A 13,474-nucleotide genomic window follows, 5' to 3' on the forward strand; every position below is an offset into this window, starting at 1 on the left:
CATTATGCAGAATGGCCCATTTCAGAATAATACAGTATATATTATATTATTGAATTATAATTATTGATGCATTAATGTGTAAGCATCACTTTAATGTTGCAGCTGGAAAGGGTGGGGCTGATATCCACTACTTTATATACTGCTGGGTAGTTTACAGTAATCTATAATAATACATCACAATTTATTAGTTGATTATATTTTGTATTAATAATCTGAATCTCCAAAGTAACTAGTAACTTAAGTTATCAAATAAAGGTAGTGGAGTAAAAAGTACAATATTTCCCTCTGAAATGTAGAAGTATAAAGTAGCATAAAATGGTAATACTCAAGTAAAGTAGGCCTACAAATACCTCAAAATTGTACTTAAGTACAGTATTTGAGTAAATGTACTTAGTTACTTTCCACCTCTGAGTATAAGTATATGTAAAATGCTTCATGGCACTAAGGAAAGGAGTATTATATGAATATTTAAAAAAAAAACCCAAACACACAAACCTCCCCATCTGTGTCACAGAGAGGAGAGAAAGAGAGAGAGAGGGACTGGGAGAAGAAAGGAAGACATCTACATACTACATTTACATTTTACAACAGGTACAGAGATAAAGGAGTATCTGAAAACCAAATAAACCCCAGTCGCACAAAAAAAAGCTCCCATCTGTGCCAATAAAGAACAATCAGACAGAAGCCACTGATATTGTAAAACGATAGCCGATAGCGAGAGAGAAAAAGAGAGAGAGAAAGCTACTGAGGTGAAGGAGGGGATAACTCCAAAAAAAAAAAAAAAAACCTATTGCTCTGATCCGTCACCTTGTAACCCAGTTCCAACAACGCTACAGAGCTGTGACACGTTCCCCCTCGCTGCGCCACCCCGGGCGGAGAGGCGCCGGGGTCTTGGTGGATTTGTAAAAAAAAAAGAGGAGCAGAGAAACGGTGTGTGGAGTGAAATGTGGCCCAGAGGGGGAACAACAGGCCGGCCTTTCCCTGCACCGCCGCCTCCCCACTGACCTTTCACAGAGTACAGCACTGGGAGATATTACAGCTCCTATCTCACCGGGGCTCTTAAAGGATCAAACCAGCCCTGGACCTGGAACACACACACACACACACACACACACACACAACACGCAACACACACACACACACACGTACACATACACTACCAGTCAAAAGTTTGGACACACCTGATTGAATGTACTATGTTTTTCATCCTCTTAAAGCCATTTTGATCTAAAGGCTTATGCTTAAATGCTTGAAAATCGTTTCTTAGACAAATATAAATAGTGAATGTATGAATTTCTTTCCAAAGCCTTCGCCTTTCCATCAAGGCAAAGGGCGGCTACTTCAAAGAATCTAAAATATAAGATAGTTTTGATTTGTTTAACACTTTTTTGATGTCTTTACTATTATTCTAAAATGTGAAAAATAGTAAAAATAAAGAAAAATGTGGTGTGTCCAAACTTTTGACTGGTGGTATAAACATGATGCTACACATGCCATTATAAGTAAGTAATACTTTACTTATATAGCAGTTATATAAGCAAGGAGAAAGGACCTTGGAATATGAATATAAAATAATAACAACACTGTAAAACTCCAATTAATAAAATGGCTGTTTACATAAATAGGTTTGATTGAAAAATGGGAAACTGAATCTGCCAGTCTAACAGATACAGTATATAGGGGGAGGCTATTGTGACACACAGGTAAACACGCATACAAGTGCACACACACACACACACACAGGGCAACACGTGCTCGCTCACACACCTGCACAAACGCACATGCACACACATACATACACACACACCAAATCACTCCAATTACATGTTGTGTTTTTTTTTTCAATGCCCTCCCTCAATGCAGTCCTCGGAGACAGAAGATGGGAGCGATACAGAGAAGAAGAAGAAGAAGAAGAAGAAGAGAGGGATAAGAGGATGAGAAGGGCGCCTGGAGCCAAAACGAGTTGGTTTTCAAGAAAAGTGTCATCTAAGCTGCCAGTCCCTGTCTTTTCTTCAGGAGAAGATAATCCTCTCCCCCTCCCAGCAGATATGATCCCTTGTCTACAGGAGCCTACCGGCATGAATAGAAGCAGGTGAACTGTCTGGGGATTCTATCACTGCTGGAGCGATTGGATTCCACAATACAGAGATGAGCCTTTATTTTTTTTATTTTTTTTTCATGGGCCAGCGGAGCTATCATTTCCAAAGCAGGTCCGGTGATCAGAAACTCACCTCTGGTTGTACCTCTGTGGTGTGTGTGTGTGTGTGTGTGTGTGTGTGTATGTGTGTGTGTGTGTGTGCGGTTGTTAGAGGCTTACAGATTACACACCTATCCAAAACAGGGTCAAGCAGCATTCGGTTCAGTCTCTGCTGTGATAAGTAGGCTGCACAGGGGTGTGTGGGCCGTGCCTGACAAGGCATGTGTGCTACAACAGTGGTTCTCAACGTGGGGTCCGGGGACCACCAGGGGTCCTTGAGGGGGTTCCAGGGGGTCCCCAGGCAAATTGATGAATTGTTAAACTTCACCATTATTTCATTTACAAGAAGTTAACACAATTAGAGAATGCAGAAGAATGACTGTTTTGATCATAGTTTCACTCTTATCTCTCTACCTACAGTACAGATAGTCATGGGATTCTGGACAAAATCATATCTAACAATTAAAATATTGTCAGATTTGGGTTCAAGAGATACAATCTCATCAAATGGGGGTCCCTAAATGTGGATTAAATTAGGGTCCTTGATATGAAAAAGGTTGAGAATCACTGTGCTGCAATATCCTTAAAGGGGCAATAAGTAAGATTTTCACTGCCCCACAGCACGAAACGACCACAATATATCTGCGGGTCGGCAATTACTTTTCCTGGTACTGGCTTTCAAAACTCTGGTACTTCCCAGTAATCTATTTTTGAACAAAAATTCCCCGACCATTAGAATTTCAAGACATTCCCAACCTCCCACCTACTCACATTTTCAACAGGTCAGTGATCGCGGACGGTGCTAAAAGCAAGCAGCCAGCATTACAAGATGTTCCAGGGCTTAAAAGACTCGTTCCCAAGCCAAAAAAGCAAATGACAAAGCAGTGTTATTATTACGGTATTTAGCATTGTAATATATTACCTCTTCACTACATGTTTCTGTTGGATCTCTGCTCTTATTAGCTAGTTTTCTCATCTCTGTTATGAAAATGTGACTTCATTATTTGTGTCAGTTACAGGCCACCAACCCTCAAGGGGACAGGAGGGGTGTGGGGTACTAGTGATGCACGGGTGGGTGGGGCAGGTTAGGGTCGACTGAAGATAATACTGAGAACAGATCGGGCGGGTGCATGTCAAACAGACTACACACAATACACACAATGTAATTATAGACTAAATTTCAATTAAATTTAAATGTAATTAATGGAATAAACAGCATTACGTATAGCGTTAGTTACACAAGAGTCTTCGTAAAATTACCTGGCTGCCTGAATCTTTTTTATGTTTTAATTTTCAGGTTGGTGGATCTGTTTCGGGTCATTGTTTTATGAATATGAAAATGTGTTAGGGCGGTTCGGATATGTTTATGTGTCGGATCGGGCGGTCGCGGGTTGAAAAAGACCCTGACCCGGACTGTGCCAGACTTGTGTAGGAGGAGATAAGTTCTATTAATGTTGTTGCAATTCCTACTGGTCACCAATAGAGGTCGACACACGGGCATCACTTAATGCCCATTTAAATCCTGTTGACCCTCTGGATTATTTAAATCTCATGTAAATTTAACTCTAGTGCACTAAAATAAAGCATTTAAAATGAGTGCGTGTGCATGTGTCGACGCTAGTTTGAGAGCATACTTGTGTGCGCATGTTTAAAAATGTACACTTGTATCATATGGGTGTGTGTGTGTGTGTGTGTGTGTGTGTGTGTGTGTGTGTCATGGTAAGCAGCTGTGACGGGACCCCCAGTCCTTGGGTGGTCTCACACCCTTCTCCATAAATTATTACCCCGCTCTCCTGCTGCTGGCCTTTAAGTGTGTTGGGGTTAATGCAGCTTTACACACTCTGCTAGAGCCTCAGTGTCACCTCATACCCAACTACTGTGTACATAAACACACGGCCATCCTGCTACAGCTAACAGCTAACAATAACACCAGTACTCACTTGATGTTTGTTAGCATTAAAGCAATATTACCATTTTACCATCTGTTAACAGGAGAGACAGCTAAATAGGTTTAGGTTCACCCACATTGTAAAAACTTTAGATTTAGATTGAAATCCACAAATGTATACCATGCTAGCATGTTTAGCCCCAAGTAAAAATCACATATTATACCTTCATATACCTATTATATCTAATCCCGTGCTAATTGAACTATTGGTAACTTCAGGCATAATTTGTTCTTGGTGCGCAATTTATTTTTTCTTGCTCTTATTCTAGAGGCGTGATTTATATCTTCTTCCTGTCATGAAAAATGGAGGTAGGGAATCTATAGGGGAAAGTTTTTATGCATTTTTACAGCAAATGTATACAGTGGCATCTGGGGTGATTTCAGCAAATTTCATTATCCTGTGAGAATGTTTTTTCACGAAACACAGACGTTGGGGATAAATCACCAATTACAAGTCCCCCAATAATACTGGTCCCATGCAAACAGGGCTTTAGTGAGCATGTCTGTATGCGCGCACAAGCATGTACGTACATGCTCTCCACAGTCCAGTAAATGAATCCAAACAATATCTAATCACCCAGAATGGGTACAGTCATAAACACAGGCGGCTCTGTCCTTGTGTCACCTCCAGTCCGGTGACCAATGGATTAGAGATGGACCCCGCACCTCCAAAACAACCTCTGGAGGAATGCTGCAGTCTGAGCCTGACACCGGCTCCACAGGAGGGCCGCAGCACACATACTGCACGAGCTTATACTGGACTGCCTGTCTGTCTGTCTGTCTGTCTACCTGCCTGTCTGGCTGCCTGCCTGTCTGTCTGTCTGTCTGTCTGTCTGTCTGTCTGCCTGCCTGCGAATACAACAATGACAAAGGGTACATCACCATGTTGCTTTTGTAGTGACCACAGAAGAATATCGCTGCTGTCAGATGAAAACTTTGCATCATTAAAGGGGCAATACGTACCAGATTTTTACCAGAACAAAATGACAAAATGGCCATAATATATCCGCAGATGTTGATAGGGTTGCTGATCAATACCAATGACTCATTGATTACTCATTAGGTGCTAAGATTTCTGATTTTCCGGCCTAAACTTGGAACAAAAACTCCCCGCCCACTGGCATTTTAAAACACTCCCAATCCCTAATCTCAGTCTACAGCTGTTGTTTCAATTTGTACCATTCTCGTTATGACTTTGTTTATGCTCAGCCTATGAATGTATAAAACACAAACTGTAATGCACTCTTGTCAAAGTTGAATGCAAAGTTGAATGCCATCTCGTCTTGTAGTTTACGCTTTGAAGTACTTTGCCTTGTGAGCTACATCACAAGACTGGTATGACAACTGACTAAACTGTGAAAGAAAGAATTTCCTTTTGCAGCCGTCATACTTGGCAAAATAAAGTGACTCTGATTTTGCAATACAAAAATTTAATAGATAAATAAATACATAAATAAAGCCATATATATGGATATATTATATGTGATCATTCATGACATGTCTGATATGTTAAGATACTGTATGAACTCATAATGAACTCCTTTTGGCAGAGGCAGCCTAGTTTTTTGACCAACATAATAGGCATCTATTTTTGTTTTGCGAAAATAGCTAATGCATGTTTTCCATTTAAGTATACAGATGCACACATGTGGGTGTACACACACACACACACACACACACACACACTCAGTCATAGGCGTTGCATCTTAAAATTGTGATTGTTCTCTGGTTCATTTCATCTGGCTTTATGTCGATTCCAGTTTATTACAAATCTGTTTGACTGATGGAAAAATTGCTCTGTTTCATGCAGTGAGACCATCAACGCATTTTGCTTTGTAACTGTGTTGCATCATGAGTTATACATAATTAGCTAAGGTTTACACAAAACCACTTTTGTCTCTCAATAAAGTTGAAAGTAACTGGCAGGCTTAGTGCCTTTGACTGACACTGAAGTGGATAAAGAAAACACATGCTCGAATAATACACACAAACAAACCGCCACATGCTAACATAATTCACTGCATATTTTGCTGGCGTTTAATCATTCCCGTAAGTATAAAAATTGCCGCTATTATCTTTGGCTATTATATCTAATTGTTGCCATAGCTCATATAATCAGAGTTGGAATACAGGGCCGGAATGTATGTGTGTGTGTGTGTGTGTGCCTAAAACTCTATGTTGATGTATATGTGTATCCATGAAAGTGTATGTATGAGTGTTTGTGTGTGTATATGCATGTGTATTTGTGTGTGTAGGTGTACATGAGTATCTATACAATTGTGTGTATGTGTGTGTGTGCATACATGTGTGTGTGTGTGTGCATGCATGGTGTTTCTGCACATGCACATGCCTTAAACAAACAGTGCGTGTTTGGGAGGAATGTGGTGCGTCTGGAGATTGCCGGCCTGTGAGAGCCCAGCACTGCTGCACTTAACATAGCTGTTCATCAGCAGCAGTGTGATAGGCGGCTCTGTTTCCAGCACACACAGGCGTCACAACACACACACACACACACACACACACACACACACACAACTGAGGAGTCTGGCATAGTTTCCATTAGGACACACAGTGAGGAGTTAACTGGTTTGTCTAGGAGCGAGAGAAAGACACACTACCTCAATTGTCATTTGAAACCCCTCCTTCCCGCCAACGGACGACCCCTCGCTACAGTATTAAAACCTTCTGTCGTCATCAATCACTGTCAAGTCAAGTCAAGCCAAGCCACGTCAAATTCCTTTATAAAGTGCTTTTAACAAACAGGTTCGCCACAGAGTGCTTCGCAGAGAAAAACGAGGGGCGCACTGACAGATTAAAAACAAGAGAGATGTGAAAACAAGACGGAACAAAACACTAAACCGATGCTAACGTCGACGTCACGTTCACCGCAGGCTGACTCCAGTAAGCCCGGTCACATAATAAAAACAATGAGTCTTTAAGAGGCTATTACGGCCGATTTCTCATAAACTGACATCGCTTGTTTTGACTTCCTCAGAAATCAAATGGAACCGTGCTCTTGGCGTCTCGCTGAGGTTAAATGCTGCAGCCTCAGAACCGATTCAAAACATGGCTCCGGACCAAAGGCATCGGCCGCGCTGCTGAGTATTATCGTATTCCCAGCGACACTTCCCTCGCCGCTTGAAACGCGGAGCGAGATTGGGAGTAATACGCTCGGCTGTGTAGGACAGACATCGTTTTGATACTGTGTAAAGATTGGAAAAGCACAGGGGACGCGCAAAAAGAGCCTCTTAGATTGTATAACTTAATCATGCATGAAAGAAGGCAATACAAAAACATTCAGGCCCGATTCAAAACCACTGAGGGGTTTTTTTTTCCCCCCTCCTTGCTAAGCCTGTCCAAGTTTTTGAGCCTCATTGGGAGTGAGAGCATTGTCTTTCACACAAGCTTTTATGAGCTTTGGCCCTTCATGCTGATGATAGGATCCCTTTATGGGAGAGCGAGAGCTTTTTTGCTAATGACCTCTGGTTTCATTAGCATTTGTAGCATGCTAGCACAGCTAAGATGGGAGTTTTGGCATTTATCTTTTACAGGCCAATACAAAACTAAAACCGCAGAATACTTGAACTCTTCTTCTTCTTCTTCACCGGACTCTTTTTTTCTAAAGCACGCTGACAGAAAAGTCCAGCAACTATTGTCTTTCGTCAGACTCCATTAAATAGCAGGGGGGGAAAAAAGAGAAGAAGAAGAAGAAAGAGACAATCATTCCCTGTGCTTGTTTTCAAACCCCATCCCCGAGAACAGATGTTGTTCATTCTGCCCGGCCGTACCGGGGAAGAGCGCCACATCGAGCTGTTTTCAGCCCAAACAGCTCACGCACAATTACTCTGCCGGGGATCTGTGTGCGTTGGCACGTCGCTGCGCTTCCCCCTTTGTTTTCTTAATAATTAGCCTGTGTTTTCACAAGGGGGTTTAGATGTGTGTGGGTAAGCCAGCCTTTTCAAGACTACTTAATCTACTCCCTAGTCTGTCTCTCTTCCTCTCTCTCTCTCTTCCTCTCTCTCTCACTCTCTCTCTCTCTCTCTCTCTCTCTCTCTCTCTCTCTCTCTCTCTTTCTATCTCCATTTCCCTCTCTCTCTCTCTCTCTCTCTCGCCGTCTCTCTCTCTCTATCTCCATTCATCCAGCCTAGCCTCTCTTTCTCCGTCTCACTCTCCCACCCTTCCTCTTTTTCTGTCTCTCTCTCTCTCTCTCTCTCTCTATCTCTCTATCTATCTCCATTTCCCTCTCTCTCTCTCTCTCTCTCTCTATCTATCGATCTATCCATCTCTCTCTCTCTCTTTCTCTCTCTCTCTGTCTATCTCCATTTCCCTCTCTCTCTCTCTCACCCTTCCACAATCTCCAGGCTAGCCTCTCTTGCACTCTCTCCCTGTCTTTCTCCCTGTCTCACTCTCCCACCCTTCCTCTTTCTCTCCCTCTCTCTCTCTCTCTCTCTCTCCATTTCCCTCTCTCTCTCTCTCTCTCTCTCTCTCTCTCGCCCTTCCTCAAACTCCAGCCTAGCCTCTCTTGCACTCTCTCCCTGTCTCACTCTCCCACCCTTCCTCTTTTTCTCTCTCTCTCTCCCTGTCTTTCTCCCTGTCTCACTCTCCCACCCTTCCTCTTTTTCTGTCTCTCTCTCTCTCTCTCCTCTCCATGTCTTCTCTGGTGAATGAATGAGACTGGGCTCTGAAGGATTCAGACTCGCTCTGCTTGTGTTTTTGCAGCCGTACCGTTTGATCTGAGGATCGAAGTAAATGATGAAAAACGGTGCCCTTTTTGCATCAGTGGCCTTTTCATTCCTTGAAGATTTGTGTATTCTAGAGAGGATCAGAGCAGCGTTCGTGGCGAGCGCCGGGTGAGCTGATGGGAAGGCATAACACCGAGATGGTCTTTCACGTCGCATTAACATCGAACATGGTGGAGCACGGGCCCGACAGTGACAGAATAGTGGAAAATAGTGAGATCGCTGTGGCAGTTATGACCACAAAAAAAATCACAGACAACAAATAGATTCCAGTTTGTGTGTTGCAACGAGGTATGTCAGGAGAAAATCATCGTTTTCAATTCACAGTCAAGGTTTTCTATGTAGGTGCTCACCCTAGTTTTGGTAAATAGGTCATTAAATGCACATTTGTCCGAAACATGCTCTTTCATTCATATTTCATACCTTTTGGACACTTAAGGAACATACTTAATAACCGTGCCATATCTGCCTATAATAGTTACCTCCACCAAGGAGGTTATGAATGAATGAATGAATGAATGAATGAATCATATTGGAAACATACAGTATCCTCTGTAAACAACAGATGTATGAAGAAATACAGTACATACAGGCTACAGCTAACTCGCTAGATGCTACAGTACTCTCTTAATGCCTGTTTGTGTCATAACATCATTAATTCTTGCTATTTCACAGTCTGTTTCACACACATCCAATTGACAAGGCTAAGATCATAATAGAGTAACAGAAATCCAAAAAATATTTTCAGATTTGTTTCATGAACAACCTAAAAACTCACTTCAACCCTCAAAATTCATGAGTGGTGTACAAGCGTGTGCTGTGCTGGCGGGTTTTTACGGCTCGGTCCCACTGTGTGTGTGTGTGTGTGTGTACCCGATGTGTGGCCAACACATGAACTCCACTGTTAAACACACTTCCCCTGTAAACATGTCAATCAATGGCGGCTGTGTTTGACCAGCGGTCGATATGCGCTGTGCGAGCCAATCTCATTGATTTTCCACCTGCTCAGCAGCCTGGATCACCTTGACCCCGCTGGGATCTGTTCACATGACCCCCGTTAATTAAACTAAACTGAGGACACGCATGTGATAAAGCAGCGCACACACACAACTACAGACACACTCACTTACACACATACAGCCCACACTCCCTGCTGTGCTGTGAGTGTTTTAGTTGATTGCCACACACACACACACACACACACACTTGGGAACAGAAGTCTTAGTCAATTGGCCTGCACACACACACACACACACACATACACACACACACACTTTAGAGGTTAGAGAAGCAGGCGTGTGACTGGAAGGTCGCCAGTTCAAATCCCCAGACCGGCTGGGAAAATGTGGATGGGGAATGTGAATGAGTAACGCTCCCCACTCCCTAAACTGCTGTCGAGGTGCCCTTGAGCAAAGCATTTAACCCCCAACTGCCCCAGTAAAGCTGCTCAGTCTACTTTCCCTCCATAAATAAAGGTTAAAAAAACACACACACACACACAATTACATATCTGATCAAACACAACACTACTTGCATGTGTCCACATTCAGCCTGGTTCTCAGCCCTGTTGAGAGCCTTAAAGGAGTCTTCAGGTCACAGTGCTGTTCTCCTTACATCCTCTCAGTCACAGTAACCAGTGGGCGGGTCACTGGCCTTGAATGAAAGCCCTCTTCTGGAGAGACCGAGTGAAGTCCATGACCTCTGACCCCTGTGAGGAAGGCAGCAGAGGACCGTCTAGTAGCTCAAAGCAGCCAGCCAAACAGTCATTCATTTGGAGTATTTTAAACGTTGTTCATGATACAAAACACTGCTCAGTGGGTTTGAGTGTGGTGCTAACACTGCCAGGGCCAAGGTTCCTGTTTCCAGTTGAGCCACCCATACTAAAAATGTACGCACTCACGGTACTTAAAGGCACTGTGGTGAAAAGTATCCACCAAATGTCATACTTAACGGAAAGACAGAGAAAATTGGGGGAAACTGAGGTTACTGGCAAAGAATGAAACTGGATGGAGGACTGTTTGACTTCCTGGTCTCGGCACAGGCCGGTCTCTGCCAAACCCTCCCAGCAAACAGTTTGACACTGAATAGCTGTTGATACGACTGGCCTGCACCAACATTGAAAACCGGTGTGAATACAACGCCAAAATGAAAGTAAAGGTGACGTCTGTAGCCATCCAGAGCCGCTACCTGCATCGATCTGTCAAATCGGGACTTAAATATCTTTCTGATATCAGTTAAAAACAGTTTGTGTTTGTGCACATGTTGTTTTAATATGGCTTTACACTTTACAATAAGGGTACATTAATTAAGGGTTAGTTAATGGTTAATAAGCATTAACTAACCCTTAATTAACAGTTAACTAATGTGTCTGGTAATCAATTACTAATGGTGTTCATGTTAACTAAGGTATTAATTTATACATTATTTAATAGTCATCTTTATAAACTATTAAATAATGTATAAATTAATACCTTAGTTAACATGAACACCATTAGTAAATTATTACCATTAGCAAAATGATTACCAGACACATTAGTTAACTGTTAATTAAGTTATTGTACTTATTGTAAAGTGTTACCGTGAAAACTTTGTGCGCGTTTGACAGACAAAGATACACACACACACACACACACACACACACACACACACACACACACACACACTCAAACACATATTACACACCAGGCTTGGCCATTCAGCATGATATTATAAAGTGCAAATAATGTGCTTTGCGTATGAAAAGGGAGAGAAATACGTTTCCCCACCATGAAAGGATTACATGACTAGAAACAGGCTACGTTTCCCCACCATGAAAGGATTACATGACTAGAAACAGGCAACAGTTTGACATTGGAATAGCGAGGTAGAAAGCAACAGTGTGGAGGCTGAGGTGACACACGGGTGGATATACAGTATCTGCCTTCAACTCCAGCAATCCAGGTTGAATTCCCACCTCATGTGAAGTTTTCTACTGTGAGTGAAGTTTTCATTTTCAGCGTTTCGAGTTTTTCTTGTTTAACCATGACCAAAAACCTTTCCCTAACTTTAACCGTGTGTTATTGTCACATAATCCAATTTGTGCTATTGTCCCGTAATCCTTTTATGGTGGAGGAACATAATCTTCACCTTATTTGTGTCCACAACAGGTAATCTGTGTTTCAGAGTTCATATTATCTCAAAATGTTGTGAGACTGTTTTGTTGTCGTTAGGTGTGTATTAGTCGATTGGCACACACACACACACACACACACACACACAGGCATACTTTCCCCCTGGCCCAGGCAGTGGATGAGGCTGTGGGAATGGGGTCACACCTGCACTGGCTGGCAGGGTGATAAACGATGTTGCTTTAAACTTTGGAGACCGTCATTTTTGGGAGCCGCTGTTTACCCTCCATTGAAGTATAATGGGGGCCTTTGAAGAGCGGGAGCGGCGGGGACAGCGGCTGCCCTCCGTGTGATGTTTTGAAAGCAGGAGAAACTGGCCCTCGATTAGCTAATGACACATTCTGCTTCGATTAGCCATAATAGGACGGAGCAGGCCTCTGACATTAGGACTGGCATTTCCTACAGCGGCTGCTTTGGAAAATTTCTCACAGCTTTCACCGGTCAAACAAAATAAATCAATTTATGAAGCACTTTTTTTTGCAGAATGTTTTAGAATTTTAGGATTCAAAGAGGGAAAACAAACCCCAACTTATAGATGTGTGTGTCTGTATGTATGTATGTAAGATAACTGCATAGTCGGAGAAAGTGGGAAAATGTGTGTAAAACCCCTCTGAACTTTGCCCCATTATGTTCAGCTCTATTGTTATCACACTGGTGCATATTTGTACGCATGCTACTCATACATTAAGTGGCGTACAGCTTGAGCTCTTCAATCATCGCCTGCCCTAAAAATCTCTTGACAATGCTTACTCTATCAACCCGGCAGAGCTGCCTTTTCATGCTAGGTTGGAGGAGAAGTCATCGGTGGATCCTCTTACCACCTCCCTTATCAGATGAGGCTGCGTTTTCTGGATGCTCCTCCTTATTTTTCTTTTGGGCCCGGAGCGATAAAGTGACGTGAGAGTGACAGTCTAGACTGCAGCTGTCTCGGAACGAAGCATTCCAAAACTGCCCCGAAAGGCTCACTGTAACCTCTGACACACACACACACACACACACACACCCATAGCCACATGAGGATAAACTCTCAGGAGACAACACGCACATGCAAACACACCCAAACAGACTCATTCACACACACAAACACTCAAATACACACCCCTTACACACACACACACACACCCATATACACAAATACACCCGCACAGCCACATGCACAAAACACACACTCAAGAGAAAACAGCCAATTGATGTCAATCCAAGCATGGAGTGGCTGTGTATTATTAGATCATGATTAGCCCGTACTGCCTGCAGCCTGGGGAACGCAGAACATCCAGATTCTTTTTTTTCTTTTTTTTAGGGGATTTATGCGGTTGATGAAACCACAGCCTTTCTTCAGAGTGTCAGATTAAATGCCATTCAAGCCTTCCGTTTCTCTTCAATACAGTTTGATTGTATTTCTCATGCAGATTTAAAGTTATGA

This window comes from Centroberyx affinis, unplaced genomic scaffold (genome assembly GCF_046629955.1).
Source record: "Centroberyx affinis isolate AG114_WGS23_722 - 3 ecotype Tasmania unplaced genomic scaffold, CSIRO-AGI_Caff_v1 ptg001814l_1, whole genome shotgun sequence".
In the NCBI taxonomy this organism is placed as follows: Eukaryota; Metazoa; Chordata; class Actinopteri; order Beryciformes; family Berycidae; genus Centroberyx; species Centroberyx affinis.